The sequence below is a fragment of the Triticum dicoccoides genome, chromosome 1A (assembly GCF_002162155.2).
Source record: "Triticum dicoccoides isolate Atlit2015 ecotype Zavitan chromosome 1A, WEW_v2.0, whole genome shotgun sequence".
In the NCBI taxonomy this organism is placed as follows: Eukaryota; Viridiplantae; Streptophyta; class Magnoliopsida; order Poales; family Poaceae; genus Triticum; species Triticum dicoccoides.
In genome coordinates, this window is record NC_041380.1 from 33,189,601 (window position 1) to 33,210,118 (window position 20,518).

Here is a 20,518-nt window from a genome sequence, read left to right on the forward strand (position 1 = left end):
GTAAGAACCGCCCAAGGCATTTTCCAACTTGTCAAATTCATGTGAATAGAGTAATTATTTTAGGGGACTAAATACATTTTTGCATATAAATAGAACTTGCATTGCAGCCATACTTGAAAAACCACCACAAATACATGCCAATATCAGGGCCTCACTTATGAAATTGGTACATACAGTTCAAATTCTTTGTCCATAAAGTTCAAATTCTTTGTCCAGGTTCTGGGTTCTAAAAATGCTTAAGGTTCCGCAATGCATCAATCAACTTACTCCCAGTGATGATCAAGACTCCCAAAATGCCTTTTTTCATGGTGAAAGATGCTCAAGCACACATCATTGTTGGTTTTCTCACATCATGCCATGCTTGGTTGTGTAACCGAATCTCGAAAATTCATAGGATGTTCGGCGAATGTGGAACCAAACTTGGACGACTTTATGTACAAATGCATTATTCATAATGAAAAAAATATCATTGTATGTGTCTAAAAAATTATGTCATACTTTCGTAAAAATATGGCATCTACTACCAGATAAAGAAGTGATAATGGCAAAAAAAAATACTTCCTTTGGGTAATCTCCATGACTAGAAGGTTGCGTTGTTGAGATATCAGGGGGTGTGTGTAACGTCCCGAGGCCGAGGTGCCAGGTGTCTTCCAGTTATTCGCTGTCGTTGTCATGTCATTTGCTTGCGTGTTGCATCTTATCATGCCATCATGTGTATTGCATCATCATGTTTTAAAACTTGCATTCGTCCGGGTTCTCCGAGTTCTCTCCGTTGTCCGTTCTGAGCCCAACCACACTTGCACGCGCCTGCGGCATGTCTGAAATATTATTTTATTAGTGGCCGGAGAATGTTCTCGGAAAGGGATGAACGTTGGCGTGCGGTCTTATATTAGTGTAGGTAGGCCGCTTGCCAAGTTTCATCGCATTCGGAGTTCGTTTGACGCCCCAACGATTAACTATAGCGGCATTATAGCCGGTCTAACGTCGGACGTTTTCGGTCTCCGGAAACAGATGCCGGGCCCTTTCTCTCTCTCTTTTTCCCCTCGCAGTCTCGCCACAACCCACCTAGTCCATCCTCCTTCCCCTCTTCGCTTCCGGAGTTGTCCAATGCGACCGCACGGTCCAAAACCCTCTCTGCACAGTGCATCGAACCCCTCACGTGCGCGTCCGAAACTGTCGGACCCGACCCGAGCAGTCGTCACCGTTGGATCCGGAAAATCCCCAAACATCTACAAAATATCACCGTTTTCTTATTTGGACTTCCTAGCTATTTTATTCGCGATCATTCGATTGCGATCGGAGGGACGATATACCCGTAAGTCAACCCACCTACTATATATGTAGTCTATCCCTAGTCCATTTTGGACAACCCTAATTTCTAGGGATCCTACCCTAGCGCCGCCGCCCACTTTCTCCCCAATTTCAGTGCCCGACCAACCACCGCACCCCGTTCCTCGATCCCCTTGCTTCTGTGCCCCCAGACGCGTCCAGCACCCGCCGCTCCTCACGATAGTGCGCCCACAGGGGCAGCATCGCCGGCCGCCCTTCCCCATCTCGATCATTCCAGGACCCCGTCGCCTCTCCCTTTCCCTACTTTTTCCCATCTCTTCAAGCTCTCTCTCAGTTTTCTCTCATCTCTCTCTTTTCTCTCTTTCTACAGGAACGTGAGGAGGCCATGGAAGCCGTCCTTCCGTACCTCGTCTCCGGCCCCTACCCGCCAGAGCCGTGCCTCCCTGGAACCGTGGCTGTGGAGTCGGTTAACAGTCTCGCCGCGCCCGCCTTTCCTCGCTCATCATCGTCGCCGGAAACTCCAAGACGCCTCCCTGTTCGAACCCTTCGTCGTGGATCAATTCCATGGCGCATGTCGAACGCCGGAGCAGCCCGCCCTCAGACCGTCCTTGCTCCTTCCCATCTCCCCCGTAGCTTCCTCTCCTTCCTTCTCTCTCTCACGATCTCTCTCTCTCATGGCGTTCGCAGGTAGCGCCATCTCCTCCCAGCACCAAGCCGCAGCGTCGCCGCCCATGGAGCTCCACCACCCACCGGATCCGGTGCCCCAAGGCCCGATCCGTCTGTTCCAGCCGCCGCCGGACCGGCAAGTCCCTGCACCTCTTCCGCCGAAGCAGCCCGTCCTGCAGTCTCCTGCCTCCGTCGTGCCCTGCTTCTGCTCCTCCCGCTCGTCTCTGTGCGCGAGGAGAACGAGCGAGGCAACCGCTCGCGTTGACCGCATCTCCCTCTTCGCTAGGCCCAACGCCAGGCCTCCTCTATTTTTTTGAACGGGCCAAGCCCATGGTAAGCCAGATCTAGCGCGCCGCCTTGCACTAATGGGCCAGCCAGTTTTGGCCCAGATCATTTTTTCCTTAGCTGCGATTTTATCAATTTCCAGGGAATTGCACTTTTGCAGATGAGCCCCTAAACTTCATGCATTTCATTACTCGCTAACCATGCATCACATGGAAAAACTCTATATATGAAATATGCTTAGAATTTTGTCTAGTTTCATAATATGCAACTTTCACCCATGTTTAAAATGCTTAAAATGTTGTTTGACTAAATTTTGCTCCTATGCCATGTTAAAAATGATTTAATTCATAACTAAATAACCGTAACTCAGAATTTAATAATCTTTATATGTAAATGGGATAGAATTTTGCCTAGTTTAACATGGTGACCTTACTTTGCATGTTTAATAACTATAAAATATGGTTTAGGGCAGAACAGTACCAAACCTAATATATGCATATGAGGATTTTTCCGGATTTGTTGTTCGTTGTTTCCGGCCTCATTTAAACTTGACTAGATAGGTAGTTTTACTTTGCTTCACCCTCTTGCCATGTTTAACAACATTTAATATTGTTGGGGTACATAAACAAGATCAAACTAAATAACTCGAATGTGGTGTTTCGTCAATATGCAACGGCGTTGCATGTTGAGCTCCACTTAATTTGTAGGATTGTTTGTGCATTTTGCCATGCCATGCTTCATTAAACCGGACATGCATCATACTTGATTGTGCTTCATGCCATGTTATGTGGTGGTTGTTTACTATGTTGTTTGCTTTCTTTCTGGTGTACTTCATCTCGGTAATCCGGTAACGTCGTGTTGTGAGGATTCGTTCGACTACGTCAGTTTGTCTTCTTCATGGACTCGTTCTTCTTCCTTGCGGGATTTCAGGCAAGATGACCATACCCTCGAAATAACTTCTATCTTTGCTTGCTAGTTGCTCGCTCTTTTGCTATGCCCATGCTGCGATACCTACCACTTGCTTATCATGCCTCCTATATTGTTGAACCAAGCCTCTAACCCACCTTGTCCTAGCAAACCGTTGTTTGGCTATGTTACCGCTTTGCTCAGCCCCTCTTATAGCATTGTTAGTTGCAGGTGAAGATTGAAGTTTGTTCCTTGTTGGAACATGGAGATGTTGTTCCTTGTTGGAATATGGAGATGGTGTTCCTTGTTGGAACATGTTTACTTGTTGGGATATCACAATATCTCTTATTTAATTAATGCATCTATATACTTGGTAAAGGGTGGAAGGCTCGGCCTTATGCCTGGTGTTTTGTTCCACTCTTGTCGCCCTAGTTTCCGTCATATCGGTGTTATGTTCCCGGATTTTGCGTTCCTTACGCGGTTGGGTTATAATGGGAACCCCTTGACAGTTCGCTTTGAATAAAACTCCTCCAGCAAGGCCCAACATTGGTTTTACCATTTGCCACCTAGCCTCTTTTTCCCTTGGGTTAGGCCATCCCAAGGGTCATCTTATTTTAACCCCCCCGGGCCAGTGCTTGTCTAAGTGTTGGTCCAACTCAGAGCACCGTGCGGGGCCGTCCCTTGGCAACTTGGGTTACATTGGCTCCCATACGCTTAGCTTATCCGGTGTGCCCTGAGAACGAGATATGTGCAGCTCCTATCGGGATTTGTCGGCACAGCGGGTGGTCTTGCTGGACTTGTTTTACCATTGTCGAGGATGTCTTGTAACCGGGATTCCAAGTCTGATCGGGTCTTCCCGCTAGAAGGAATATCCATCGTTGACAGTGAGAGCTTGTGATGGGCTAAGTTGGGACACCCCTGCAGGGATTTGAACTTTTGAAAGCCGTGCCCGCAGTTATGGGCAGATGGGAATTTGTTAATGTCTGGTTGTAGAAAACCTGAAGATGATCTTAACTAAAACACATCAACCGCGTGTGTAACCGTGATGGTCTCTTTCCGGCGGAGTTCGGGAAGTGAACACGGTGTTGGAGTAATGCTTGACGTAGGTTGTTCTAGGATCACTTCTTGATCATAGTTTTAACGACCGTGCCTTGCCTTCTCTTCTCGCTCTCATTTGCGTATGTTAGCCACCAAATATGCTAGTCGCTGCTGCAGCTCCACCTCATACCTTTTACCCTTCCTATAAGATTAAATAGTCTTAATCGCGAGGGTGTGAGATTGCTGAGTCCCCGTGACTCACAGATACTTCCAAAACCAGTTTGCAGGTGCCGATGTTACCGAGAAGGTGACGCAACCAAGCTCAGGAGGAGCTCGCTGAAGATATTGTCCTTGGTGTTGTTTCGTTTCAGTTGATCAGTAGTGGAGCCCAGTTGGGACGATCGGGGATCTGTGTAGCTTTTGGGGTAGTCTTCATTTATTTTGGTTCCGTAGTCGGACCTTGATTGTATCTGGTTGATGTAATGCTTTATTCATGTATTTGTGTGAAGTGGCGATTGTAAGCCAACTATGTATCTCTTTCCCTTATGTATTACATGGGTTGTGTGAAGATTACCTCACTTGCGACATTGCTTTCAATGCGGTTATGCCTCTAAGTCGTGCTTCAACACGTGGGAGATATAGCCGCATCGAGGGCGTTACAAGTTGGTAATCAGAGCCTTCTCCGACCTTAGGAGCCCCCACTGATTGATCATTTTTAGCAGCCGTTGTTGAGTCTAGAAAAATGTTTTGAGTCATTTAGGAATTATATATCGGAGAGTTTAGGAATTCTTTTTAATCCCCAGTCCCCTCATCGCTCTGGTAAGGCATCCTGACGTAGAGTTTTGACTCTTCTCTTCTCAAATTTCACTAAATTTTTTTTAGGATCACGCGGGTATCTTGGAATCGTTCCGATCGATTTGTGACGAGAACATTGTTCTTGGTGCCTCCTATCATTTAGGGGTTGTGGCAGTGTCCCGGGGAGTTGAGCTCCGAGGTGTTGTCGTCACAATTTTATCATTGCAGTTCTGGAATACCTGAGATTAGTTTCGCCGACATCGAAAATCTCTTTTATGCAGTTGTTGGTGAGATAACCTCGACGCCACCCAGTACTGGGGCGGGAGTTCGGGAGTATTGCCATAACTTGTATAACGGATGCTTTTCGAAGGTTGAGGTAGACTATTTCCGAAGGTTTCTTGGTTATGTGTTGAAGGATGGATATAGCTAGATGTAGGATTTGCTAGTTTTGGGTGAGATATTATGCTTCCCCTGTATCCCCAACACCTGATTGCATAACCGGGAAAATTTCGGGAGTTTATAAGTGGGAATTCAAGTAGCTCTTAGGATATCTTTCGACAGATGTATGATATGAAATTGGGGTTCGACGTCTAGTGGTCCGCCTATTCACGGTTGGTTTTACAGTGGTCTCGTTGTGTCTTAAAGAGTCATTGGCTATGCCGACTCGGGGACGCTTCGTATGTCATGTGCACTGCCTTGTACATGATGGTGCTGTACGATCGAGCCCGTGTAGGCCCCACCATGAAAACTTCGGACGAAATCTCTATCATATGTTTGTTCCGGCTTATTCCGCAAGCCAATCCTTTGTTTTTGTTTTGAGTTGTGGTATTCGAGTTGCTTCGAAGTCAAATGTTGATTCCATACCTTCCCCAAATGGTGCTCTCATACTCCGAGGTGAATACCAATCCTTCATGATCATCGAGATTGCCATGTCAATCCTTTTTAACCGGTGTACTTCTCTTCAAGAGGATCCGATCATTGCAACATCCGCAAGATCAAGTATCAGTTTTCTCAATGTTGTTTGTTTCATCCATCTCCAAATTGTCTTTGTTTTTCCCGCCCTCCTTCCCTTGTTTTTTTTTCTCCGAAGACTCATATATCTCAATCAAGTATCATTTTATCGATGGGGAGTCTCTTCTTTCTTTCCTTTCAATGTTCTTACCCGGTGATTCTCATGAAGATTCTAACGGAGTTTCAAGTTCGTCACTTTTCACTCGTTTTCTTCTCCGGTGGATTCAATTCAAGTTTTTGATGCTTCTTTACCCTTTTTCCTCATTTCTATGCCTTTTCGTGCCGGTGGACCTCTTAATCGTCCATTTCTCGCTATTCAATGATTCCGGAGTGCTAAAGATATCTTAGAAAGATCTTCTTGTCATTCAAGATCCGTTCAACCTATTTCGAGATTGGTATCTCATTCAAGCCATTTAATTCAACCGGTGCAATCTATCTTTTAAATCATTCAACGATGTTACTTTTGAGTGAGCCCTAACCCACAGGTCTTTTCCCAGGATCTTTCCTGACTCTTCTTATTTTCCCGGAGCTATCCTCAAATTTATTTTCGAAGTTTGACGTAAGAATGATTTTTCATCAGTCAAATGCCTTTCTCCAAGATCTTTCTTTTCTTTTCATCGTTGGTTCAACCTTTCTAATTTTCATCCCGGAGTATCTCTACAATTTGGTGGTATTTCTCGTCGGCATTCTCAGTTTGGAAGACCGAAGAAGATTCTTCTTTCAACCTTGCTCCATTCTCTTCAAGATTCATCATTCGAGATTGTTGCCATCCTCTCATAATTGTTTCGGTTGTGAGAATTTATTTTCACCCATCCGGAGTAATTCAAGAGTCTTCTTAGTTTGATTATCCAAAGTCCATCATTTCAGGGGTTTTTTCATTCCCAGCTTTCAGCTCTCTTTCTCTAAATTTTACCGGTGCATCGATCAAATATCCTCTAATCAGTGTATGATCTCTTCGTTCTCTCATATATAATTTCTCTCAAGCATCTTCATTCATTTGCCAATTTTTCCAGTGTTTCTTTATCTTCTCTTCATTCATTTTCAATTCTTACGGTGGTTCGTTCAAGAGTTCCTCTTCCTTCATTTATCATATCAATTCATTCATTGTTTCAATCCTACCGGCGGTTCATTGAAGACCTTCCCAAGTTTCTGCTATATCTCTCTTAATCCTTGCTACGAGAATAAGTAGTGTGCCAAATCATGTTTTAAAACTTGCATTCGTCCGGATTCTCTGAGTTCTCTCCGTTGTCCTTTCTGAGCCCAACCACACTTGCACGCGCCCGCAGCATGTCCGAAATATTATTTTATTAGTGGCCAGAGAATGTTTTCGGAAAGGGATGAACGTTGGCGTGCGGTCTTATATTAGTGTAGGTAGGCCGCCTACCAAGTTTCATCGCATTCGGAGTTCGTTTGACGCCCCAACGATTAACTATAGCGGCATTATAGCCGGTCTAACGTCGGACGTTTTCGGTCTCCGGAAACAGATGTCGGGCCCTCTCTCTCTATCTTCTTCCCCTCGCATGTTGGGGAACGTAGTAATTTCAAAAATTTGCCTACGCACATGCAAGATCATGGTGATGCATAGCAACAAGAGGGGAGAGTGTGATCTACGTACCCTTGTAGATCGACAACGGAAGCGTTAACACAACGTGGTTGATGTAGTCGTACGTCTTCACAGCCCGACCGATCAAGCACCAAAACTACGACACCTCCGAGTTCTAGCACACGTTCAGCTCGATGATGATCCCCGGACTCCGATCCAGCAAAGTGTCGGGGAAGAGTTCCGTCAGCACGACGGCGTGGTGACGATCTTGATGTACTACCGTCGCAGGGCTTCGCCTAAGCACCGCTACAATATTATCAAGGACTATGGTGGCAGGGGGCACCGCACACGGCTAAGAATATGATCACGTGGATCAACTTGTGTCTTTAGGGGTGCTCCCTGCCTCCGTATATAAAGGATCAAAGGGGGGGGTGCGGCCGGCCAGGAGAGGGCGCGCCGGGAGGAGACCTACTCCCTCCGGGAGTAGGATTCCCCCCCTTTCCTAGTTGGAATAGGATTTGGGAGGGGGGAAAGAGGAGAGAGAGAAGGAAGGGGGGGCGCCGCCCCCCTCTCCTTGTCCTATTCGGACTAGGGGGGGGGAGGGGCGCGCGGCCCAGCCCTGGCCACCTCTCCTCTCTTCCACTAAGGCCCACTAAGGCCCATATACCTCCCGGGGGGTTCCGGTAACCTCCCGGTACTCCGGTAAAATCCCGATTTCACCCGGAACACTTCCGATATCCAAATATAGGCTTCCAATATATCAATCTTTATGTCTCGACCATTTCGAGACTCCTCGTCATGTCCCCGATCCCATCCGGGACTCCGAACTCCTTCGGTACATCAAAACTCAAACTCATAATATAACTGTCATCGAAACCTTAAGCGTGCGGACCCTATGGGTTCGAGAACAATGTAGACATGACTGAGACATGTCTCCGGTCAATAAACAATAGCGGAACCTGGATGCTCATATTGGCCCCTACATATTCTACGAACATCTTTTATCGGTCAGACCGCATAACAACATACGTTGTTCCCTTTGTCATCGGTATGTTACTTGCCTGAGATTCGATCGTCGGTATCTCAATACCTAGTTCAATCTTGTTACCGGCAAGTCTCTTTACTCGTTCTCTAATACATCATCTCACAACTAACTCATTAGTTGCAATGCTTGCAAGGCTTATGTGATGTGCATTACCAAGAGGGCCCAGAGATACCTCTCCGACAATCAGAGTGACAAATTCTAATCTCGAAATATGCCAACCCAACATGTACCTTTGGAGACACCTGTAGAGGACCTTTATAAACATCCAGTTACGTTGTGACATTTGGTAGCACACAAAGTGTTCCTCCGGCAAACGGGAGTTGCATAATCTCATAGTCATAGGAACATGTATAAGTCATGAAGAAAGCAATAGCAACATACTAAACGATCGGGTGCTAAGCTAATGGAATGGGTCATGTCAATCACATCATTCTTCTAATGATGTGATCCCATTAATCAAATAACAACTCTTTTTGTTCATGGTTAGGAAACATAACCATCTTCGATTAACGAGCTAGTCAAGTAGAGGCATACTAGTGACACTCTGTTTGTCTATGTATTCACACATGTATTATGTTTCCGGTTAATACAATTCTAGCCTGAATAATAAACATTTATCATGATACAAGGAAATAAATAATAACTTTATTATTGCCTCTAGGGCATATTTCCTTCAATCTCCCACTTGCACTAGAGTCAATACTCTAGTTCACATCGCCATGTGATTCAACACTAAGAGTTCACATCACCATGTGATTAACACCCATAGTTCACATCGTCATGTGACCTATACCCAATGGGTTTACTAGAGTCAATAATCTAGTTCACATCATTTATGTGATTAACACCCAAAGAGTACTAAGGTGTGATCATGTTTTGCCTGTGAGAGAAGTTTAGTCAACGGGTCTGCCATATTCAGATCCGTAAGTATTTTGCAATTTTCTATGTCTACAATGCTCTGCATGGAGCTACTTTAGCTAATTGCTCCCACTTTCAATATGTATCCAGATGAAGACTAAGAGTCATCCGGATCAGTGCCAAAACTTGTATCGACGTAACCTTTTTACGACGAACCTTTTGTCACCTCCATAATCGAGAAACATATCCTTATTCCTCCAAGGATAATTTTGACCGATGTCCAGTGATCTACTCCTAGATCACTATTGTACTCCCTTGCCAAAATTAGTGTAGGGTATACAATAGGTCTGGTACACAGTATGGCATATTTTATAGAACCTATGGCCAAGGCATAGGGAATGATTTTCATTCTCATTCTATTTTCTGCCGTGGTCGGGCTTTGAGTCTTACTCAACTTCACACCTTGTAACACAAGCAAGAATTCTTTCTTTGATTGTTCCATTTTGAACTACTTCAAAATCTTGTCAAGGTATGTACTCATTGAAAAAACTTATCAAGCGTCTTGATCTATCTCTATAGATCTTGATGCTCAATATGTAAGCAGCTTCACCGAGGTCTTTCTTTGGAAAACTTCTTTCAAAACACTCCTTTATGCTTTGCAGAATAATTCGACATTATTTCTGATCAACAATATGTCATTCACATATACTTATCAGAAATGCTGTAGTGCTCCCACTCACTTTCCTGTAAATACAGGCTTCACCGCAAGTCTGAGTAGAACTATATGCTTTGATCAACTTATCAAAACGTATATTCCAACTCCGAGATGCTTGCACCAGTCCATAGATGGATCGCTGGAGCTTGCATATTTTGTTAGCACCTTTAGGATTGACAAAACCTTTTGATTGCATCATATACAACTCTTCTTTAAATCCATCAAGGAATGTAGTTTTGTTTATCCATTTGCCAGATTTCATAAAAACGCGGCAATTGCTAACATGATTTGAACAGACTTAAGCATCACTACGAGTGAGAAAATTTCATCGTAGTCAACAACTTGAACTTTGTCAAAAACCTTTTTTTTTGACAAGTCTAGCTTTGTAGATAGTAACACTACTATCAGCGTCCTTCTTCCTCTTGAAGATCCATTTATTTTCTATGGCTTGCCGATCATCGGGCAAATCCATCAAAGTCCATACTTTGTTCTCATACATGGATCATATCTCAGATTTCATGGCCTCAAACCATTTCGCGGAATCTGGGCTCATCATCGCTTCCTCATAGTTCGCAAGTTCGTCATGGTCTAGTAACATGACTTCCAGAACAGGACTACCGTACCACTCTGGTGCAGATCTCACTCTGGTTTACCTACGAGATTCGGTAGTGACTTGATCTGAAGTTACATGATCATCATCATTAGCTTCCTTACTAATTGGTGTAGTAGTCACAAGAACAGATTTCTGTGATGAACTACTTTCCAATAAGGGAGCAGGTATAGTTACCTCATCAAGTTCTACTTTCCTCCCACTCACTTCTTTCGAGAGAAATTCCTTCTCTAGAAAGGATCCATTCAAAGCAACGAATATCTTGCCTTCGAATCTGTGATAGAAGGTGTACCCAACATTTTCTTTTTGGGTATCCTATGAAGACGCACTTCTCCGATCTGGGTTTGAGCTTATCAGGTTGAAACTTTTTCACATAAGCATTGCAACCTCAAACTTTAAGAAACAACAGTTTAGGTTTCTTACCAAACCATAGTTCATACGGTGTCGTTTCAACAGATTTAGATGGTGCCCTATTTAACGTGAATGCAACTGTCTCTAATGCATAATCCCAAAACGATAGTGGTGGATTGTAAGAGACATCATAGTTCGCACCATATCTATTAAAGTACGGTTATGACGTTCGGACACACCATTATGCTGTGGTGTTCCAGGTGGCATGAGTAGTGAAACTATTTCACATTGTTTTTAACTGAAGGCCAAACTCGTAACTCAAATATTTTACTTCTGCGATCATATCGTAGAAACTTTTTATTTTTGTTACGATGATTCTCCACTTCACTCTGAAATTCTTTGAACTTTTCAAATGTTTCAGACTTGTGTTTCATCAAGTAGATATACCATATCTGCTCAAATCATCTGTGAAGGTCAGAAAATAACGATACCCGCCGTGAGCCTCAACACTCATTGGATCACATACATCAGTATGTATTATTTCCAATAAGTCAGTTGCTTGCTCCATTGTTCCGGAGAACGGAGTCTTAGCCATCTTGCCCATAAGGCATGGTTCGCAAGCATCAAGTGATTCATAATCAAGTGATTCCAAAATCCCATCAGCATGGAGTTTCTTCATGCGCTTTACACCAATATGACCTAAACGGCAGTGCCACAAATAAGTTGCATTATCATTATTAACTTTGCATCCTTTGTCTTCAATATTATGAATATGTGTATCACTACGATCGAGATCCAATGAACCATTTTCATTGGGTGTGTAACCATATAAGGTTTTATTCATGTAAACAGAACAACAATTATTCTCTAACTTAAATGAATAACCGTATTGCAATAAACATGATCAAATCATATTCATGCTCAACGCAAACACCAAATAACACTTATTTAGGTTCAACACTAATCCCGAAAGTATAGGGAGTGTGCGATGATGATCATATCAATCTTGGAACTACTTCCAACACACATCGTCAGTTCACCCTTAACTAGTTTCTGTTCATTCTGCAACTCCCATTTCGAGTTACTACTCTTAGCAACTGAACCAGTATCAAATGCCGAGGGGTTGCTATGAACACTAGTAAAATACACATTAATAATCTGTATATCAAATATACCTTTGTTCACTTTGCCATCCTTCTTATCCGCCAAATACTTGGGGTAGTTCCGCTTCCAGTGACCAGTCCCTTTGCAGTAGAAGCACTTAGTCTCAGGCTTAGGACCAGACTTGGGCTTCTTCACTTGAGCAGCAACTTGCTTGCCGTTCTTCTTGAAGTTCCCCTTGTTCCCTTTGCCCTTTTATTGAAACTAGTGGTCTTGTCTACCATCAACACTTGATGCTCTTTCTTGATTTCTACCTTCATCGATTTCATCATCATGAAAAGCTCGGGAGTCGTTTTCGTCATCCCTTGCATACTATAGTTCATCACGAAGTTCTACTAACTTGGTGATGGTGACTAGAGAATTCTGTCAATCACTATCTTATCTGGAAGATTAACTCCCACTTGATTCAAGCGATTGTAGTACCCAGACAATCTGAGCACATGCTCACTAGTTGAGCAATTCTTCTCCATCTTTTGGCTATAGAACTTGTTGGAGACTTCATATCTCTCAACTCGGGTATTTGCTTGAAATATTAACTTCAACTCCTGGAACATCTCATATGGTCCATGACGTTCAAAACATCTTTTGAAGTCCCGATTCTAAGCCGTTAAGCATGGTGCACTAAACTATTAAGTAGTCATCATATTGAGCTAGCCAAACATTCATAACGTCTGCATCTGCTCCTGCAATAGGTCTGTCACCTAGCGGTGCATCAAGGACATAATTCTTCTGTGCAGCAATGAGGATAAACCTCAGATCACGGATCCAATCCGCATCATTGCTACTAACATCTTTCAACACAATTTTCTCTAGGAACATATCAAAATAAACACAGGGAAGCAACAACGCGAGCTATTGATCTACAACATAATTTGCAAAATACTACCAGGACTAAGTTCATGATAAATTTAAGTTCAATTAATCATATTACTTAAGAACTCCCACTTAGATAGACATCCCTCTAATCCTCTAAGTGATTACGTGATCCAAATCAACTAAACCATGTCCGATCATCACGTGAGATGGAGTAGTTTCATTGGTGAACATCGCTATGTTGATCATATCTGCTATATGATTCACGCTCGACCTTTTAGTCTTCGTGTTCCGAGGCCATATCTGTATATGCTTGGCTCGTCAAGTATAACCTGAGTATTCTGCATGTGCAACTGTTTTGCACCCGTTGTATTTGAACATAGAGCCTATCACACCCGATCATCACGTGGTGTCTCAGCACGAAGAACTTTCGCAACGGTGCATACTCAGGGAGAACACTTCTTGATAATTAGTGAGAGATCATCTTATAATGCTACCGTCAATCAAAGCAAGATAAGATGCATAAAAGATAAACATCACATGCAATCAATATAAGTGATATCATATGGCCACCATCATCTTGTGCTTGTGATCTCCATCTTCGAAGCACCGTCATGATCACCATCGTCACCGGCGCGACACCTTGATCTCCATCGTAGCATCGTTGTCGTCTCGCCAATCTTATGCTTCCACGACAATCGCTACCGCTTAGTGACAAAGTAAAGCATTACAGCGCGATTGCATTGCATAGAATAAAGCGACAACCATATGGCTCCTGCCAGTTGCCAATAACTTAGTTACAAAACATGATCATCTGATACAATAAAATTTTAGCATCATGTCTTGATCATATCACAGCACAACATGCCCTGCAAAAACAAGTTAGACGTCCTCTACTTTGTTGTTGCAAGTTTTACGTGGCTGCTACGGGCTTAAGCAAGAACCAATCTTACCTACGCATCAAAACCACAACGATAGTTTGTCAAGTTGGTGTTGTTTTAACCTTCGCAAGGCCGGGCGTAGCCACACTCGGTTCAACTAAAGTTGGAGAAACTGTCACCCGCTAGCCACCTTTGTGCAAAGCACGTTGGGAGAACCGGTCTCGCGTAAGCGTACGCGTAATGTCGGTCCGGGCTGCTCTGTCCAACAATACCACCGAACCAAAGTATGACATGCTGGTAAGCAGTATGACTTATATCGCCCACAACTCACTTGTGTTCTACTCCTGCATATAACATCAACATATAAAACCAAGGCTCGGATGCCACTATTGGGGAACTTAGTAATTTCAAAAAAATTCCTACGCACACGCAAGATCATGGTGATGCATAGCAACGAGAGGGGGAGAGTGTGATATACGTACCCTTTGTAGATCGTCAACGGAAGCGTTAACTTGGTTGATGTAGTCGCACGTCTCCATGGCCCGACCGATCAAGCACCGAAACTACGGTACCTCCGAGTTCTAGCACATGTTCAGCTCGATGACGATCCCCGTACTCCGATCTAGCAAAGTGTCAGGGAAGAGTTCTGTCAGCACGACGGCATGGTGACGATCTTGATGTTCTACTGTCGCAGGGCTTCGCCTAAGCACCGCTACAATATTATCGAGGACTATGGTGGAAGGGGGCACCGCACACGGCTAAGAATATGATCACGTGGATCAACTTGTGTGTCTAGGGGTACCCCTTGCCTCCGTATATAAAGGATCCACGGGGGGGGGGGGTGTGGCCGGCCCTAGTAGGAGGCGCGCAGGAGGAGTCCTACTCCTACCGGGAGTAGGACTCCCCTCCCTTTCCTTGTCCAAGTAGGAGAGGGGGAAGGAGAGAAGGAAAAAGGGGGGGCGCCGCCCCTCCCTCCTTGTCCAATTTGTACTAGGGGGAGAGGGGGCGCGTGGCCTACCCTGGCAGCCCCTCCTCTTCTCCACTTTAGGCCCATGAGGCCCATTAACCCCCCGGGGGGTTCCGGTAACCCCCCGGTGCTCCGGTTTTATCCGAAACTTCTCCGGAACACTTCTGGTGTCCGAATATAGCCGTCCAATATATCAATCTTTATGTCTCGACCATTTTGGGACTCCTCGTTATGTCCATGATCACATCCGGGACTCCGAACTAACTTCGGTACATCAAAACCCATAAACTCATAATATAACTGTCATTGAAACCTTAAGCGTGCGGACCCTACGGGTTCGAGAACAATGTAGACATGACCGAGACACGTCTCCGGTCAATAACCAATAGCGGGACCTGGATGCTCATATTGGCTCCTACATATTCTACGAAGATCTTTTATCGGTCAGACCGCATAACAACATACGTTGTTCCCTTTGTCATCGGTATGTTACTTGCCCGAGATTCGATCGTCGGTATCCCATACCTAGTTCAATCTCGTTACCGGCAAGTCTCTTTACTTGTTCCGTAATACATCATCTCACAACTAACTCATTAGTTGCAATGCTTGCAAGGCTTATGTGATGTGCATTACCGAGAGGGCCCAGAGATACCTCTCCGACAATCGGAGTGACAAATCCTAATCTCGAAATACGCCAACCCAACATGTACCTTTGGAGACACCTGTAGAGCTCCTTTATAATCACCCAGTTACGTTGTGATGTTTGGTAGCACACAAAGTGTTACTCCGGCAAACGGGAGTTGCATAATCTCATAGTCATAGGAACATGTATAAGTCATGAAGAAAGCAATAGCAACATACTAAATGATCGGGTGCTAAGCTAATGGAATGGGTTATGTCAATCACATCATTCTCCTAATGATGTGATCCCGTTAATCAAATAACAACTCTTTTGTTTATGGTTAGGAAACATAACCATCTTCGATTAACGAGCTAGTCAAGTAGAGGCATACTAGTGACACTTTGTTTGTCTATGTATTCACACAAGTATTATGTTTCCGGTTAATACAATTCTAGCATGAATAATAAACATTTATCATGATATAAGGAAATAAATAATAACTTTTGTATTATTGCCTCTAGGGCATATTTCCTTCATGTTATCTTCCTCATACATGCTCCAGAGCTTCGTTAGGCACATCTTCAAAGACTGTGGCCACTCTTGATCAACCCACTCCAAGTAACAACACTTCCGTTCATCCTATAATATTTAAAAGTAGATCAGTAAGAATTGTAGGGGAAATGGGTTTATAGCAACATAGAAAATCACCAATGCTTATTTTGAAAAGTTGAAGAAACATGTTAATTATGACATATCTTCTCAAAAAGATCAATGTGCAAATGAAATAATTGGTACTGAGACAACAACCAAATTCTAGAACATCAGAAGCTATAATTAACTACAATTACACTACAAGTTCTTAATCATGTACAATAAATAAAAAATTGATCATTTTATGAGGAAGGTAAATATAACTGCAATAGCATAGCAAGAGTGTTTGGATGATAGCAAATTGATACTAACAGGTGTGTACATGCACAAATTTAGTAACATAGAACTAATAGCACTAAGGTCGTCCACTATGTATGCCAAAACTAGGGTAAAGACAACTGTTGCTACATATCGCACCGGTGCCTTGCACTAGCGAGCCGATGCAGCAGAAAAAAAATCAGGGGCACGAACTCCGGAGCACATAGTTGCTCCGATGAACAGTTCCTTTATGCCATAAAGATTTAGTATTTTACTGCTTGGCTGCTCGGATGTGTGAACCAAAGTTGGCTGCACAAACTGCTGAAGCGGTGCCAAATAATTTTCTAATGGCACCGCTGATGAGATGGCAACAATTTAAGATACTAGGTACAAACTGTGACACTGCCTTAGGATGCGGTTGGTTGAAGGTGTGGTATGAATGGGTTGGGACCGTGACAGTGTCTGAATCACATCTAACAAATGATTTGTAACAACGAAAGAGGGTCTAACCTTCTCTGCACATGCCAGAAACTTCCTGCCACTGTCCACAGAATCAAACGCAACTAGCTTCACGCATGGGGATTGATGGTGACAACGAGCATATAGATCTTAAGCTACCCCGCTCCATTCGTTGCCACTGATGGTCCTAGGGAGATACAAGAGGAAGAAATGATTCAAATCGACCGACGGGTAAAAATCCTTCATTCCAAGTCATAGCCCGAGAGAGAGAAGAGAGGCATACCCGGGTGGTGAAGGAGTAGTCACCGGAGGAGGAACCACTGGAGAGGTCTTTGAAGAAGATCATGTGATGACCCATAAGTATAGGGGATCTATCGTAGTCCTTTCGATAAGTAAAAGTGTTGAACCCAACGAGGAGCAGAAGGAAATGATAAGCAGTTTTGAGCAAGGTATTCTCTGCAAGCACTGAAATTATAGGTAACAGATAGTTTTGTGATAAGATAATTTGTAACGAGCAACAAGTAGCAAAAGTAAATAAAGTGCAGCAAGGTGGACCAATCCTTTTTGTAGCAAAGGACAATCCTGGACAAACTCTTATATAGAGAAAAGCGCTCCCGAGGATACATGGGAATTATCGATAAGCTAGTTTTCATCATGTTCATATGATTCGCGTTCGGTACTTTGATAATTTGATATGTGGGTGGACCGGTGCTTGGGTGCTGTCCTTACTTGGACAAGAATCCCACTTATGATTAATCCCTATTGCAAGCATCCGCAACTACGAAAGAAGTATTAAGGTAAACCTAACCATAAACATATGGATCCAAATCAGCCCCTTACGAAGCAACGCATAAACTAGGGTTTAAGCTTCTGTCACTCTAGCAACCCATCATCTACTTATTACTCCCCAATGCCTTCCACTAGGCCCAAACAATGGTGAAGTGTCATGTAGTCGACGTTCACATGACACCACTAGAGGAGAGACAACATACATCTCATCAAAATATCGAACGAATACCAAATTCACATGACTACTAATAGCAAGACTTCTCCCATGTCCTCAGGAACAAACATAACTACTCACAAATCATATTCATGTTCATAATCAGAGGGGTATTAATATGCATAAAGGATCTGAACATATGATCTTCCACCAAATAAACTAACTAGCATCAACTACAAGGAGTAATCAACACTACTAGCAACCTATAGGTACCAATCTCAGACTTAGAGACAAGAATTGGATACAAGAGATGAACTAGGGTTTGAGAGGAGATGGTGCTGGTGAAGATGTTGATGGAGATTGGTTCCCTCCCGATGAGAGGAGCGTTGGTGATGACCAACGTTGGGGATATCGCTTATCGGGAACTTATCGGTCGACCTACGATAAGGGGTAAATCGGCCAGTTTATCGGCATATCGGGTGATTTATCGCCATATCGGTTGATTTATCGGCCGATTTATCTGATCGGTCAGACCACGATAAGCGATAAATCGGCCGATTTATCGGAATATCGGAAGATATCTTGAACAGTGGTGATGACGATGGCGATGATTTCCCCCTCCCGGAGCAAAGTGTCCCCGGCAAAACAGCTCTGCCAGAGCCCTAGATTGGTTCCGCCTCGTGGCGGCGGAGTCTCGTCCTGAAAGCTTGCTTATGATTTTTCTTCGGACGAAAGACTTCATATAGCAGAAGATGGGCACCGGAGGGCCAACAGTGGGCCCACGAGGCAGGGGGCACGCCCAGGCGGGTAGGGCGTGCCCCCCACCCTCGTGGCCAGGGTGTGGGCCCCCTCTGGTATTTTCTTCGCTCATTATTTTTTATTATTCCAAAAAATAACTTCCGTGGAGTTTCAGGACTTTTGGAGTTGTGCAGAATAGGTCTCTAATATTTGCTCCTTTTCCAGCCTAGAATTCCAGCTGCCGGCATTCTCCCTCCTTATGTAAACCTTGTAAAATAAGAGAGAATAGGCATAAGTATTGTGACATAACATGTAATAACAACCCATAATGCAATAAATATCGATATAAAAGCATGATGCAAAATGGACGTATCAACTCCCCCAAGCTTAGACCTCGCTTGTCCTCAAGCGGAAGCCGATAAAGATAAATATGTCCACATGTTTAGAGGTAGAGGTGTCGATAAAATAAAATACGGACATGAGGGCATCATGATTATTCTTATAACAGCAACATATATGGATATTGTCATATGATTTCTTATGCTTAAGTAACAATCTATTCACAATGTCAAGTATGAATTATAAACTTTATTGATAACTAACAAACTATAATCTCAGTCATTGAAGCAATTACAATTTATCGTAACATTGGAAAGAGTCTATGTCAGAGCTTTTTAGCAAGTCCACATACTCAACTATCATTTAGTCTTTCACAATTGCTAATACTCATGCAATACTTGTAGTTATGGAGTTTTAATCGGACACAGAGAAAGATAGGGGCTTATAGTTTCGCCTCCCAACCTTTTACCTCAAGGGTAATGTCAACAATAATAGTTCATGCTAACTTACATCCAATTATATATATATATATATCAGGATCTTTCCAACACACTGTGCTTGCCAAAGGATAAAAAGTAAAAAGGACAGGTGAAGATCACCATGACTCTTGCATAAGGTAGAAGATAAAATTAAAATATAGGCCGTTCGCAGAGGGAAGCAGAGGTTGCCATGCGCTCTCAGGGTTGGATGCACAAAATCTTAATGCGAAAGAACGTCACTTTATATTGCCCCTTGTGATATGAACCTTTATTATGCAGTCCGTCGCTTTTATTTCTTCCACATCACAAGATCGTATAAAGCTTATTTCCTCCACACTAATCAATCATACATATATAAAGAGCAATTTTTATTGCTTGCACCGATGACCACTTACTTGAAGGATCTTACTCAATCCATAGGTAGATATTTTGGACTCTCATGGCAAAACTGGGTTTAAGGGTATTTGGAAGCACAAGTAGTATCTCTACTTGGTGCAAAGAATTTGGCTAGCATGAGGGGGAAAGAAAATCTCAACATGTTGGATGATCCATGACAATATACTTTATCTCAAATATAGGAAAACCTAACCCATTACATTGTCTTCCTTGTCCAACATCAACTCTTTAGCATGTCATATTTTAATGAGTGCCCACAATCATAAAAGATGTCCAAGATAGTATATTTATATGTGAAACCTCTCTTTCTTTATTACTTCCTATTAATTGCAACGATGACCAAAGCTATGTTTGTCAACTCTCAACAATTTTTAATCATCATACTTTTTCTATGTGAAGTCATTACTCTCCATAAGATCAATATGATCTCTTTGTTTCTTTTTATTATTTTTCTCTTTTCTTTTATTCCCCCAATATCATAGCAAAATAATCAAGCCCTTGACTCAACACTAATCTTTATTATATAGCTCACGGACTCGATTACATAAAAGGGATCATAAAGCAAAACTCAAAACTAGATCACACCAAAAACTTTATTCTACTAGATCAAGATACTACTAAAAGGATCAAACTAAGAAAAACGGTAAAGATAGGAGTGTGATGGTGATACGATACTGGGGCACCTCCCCCAAGCTTGG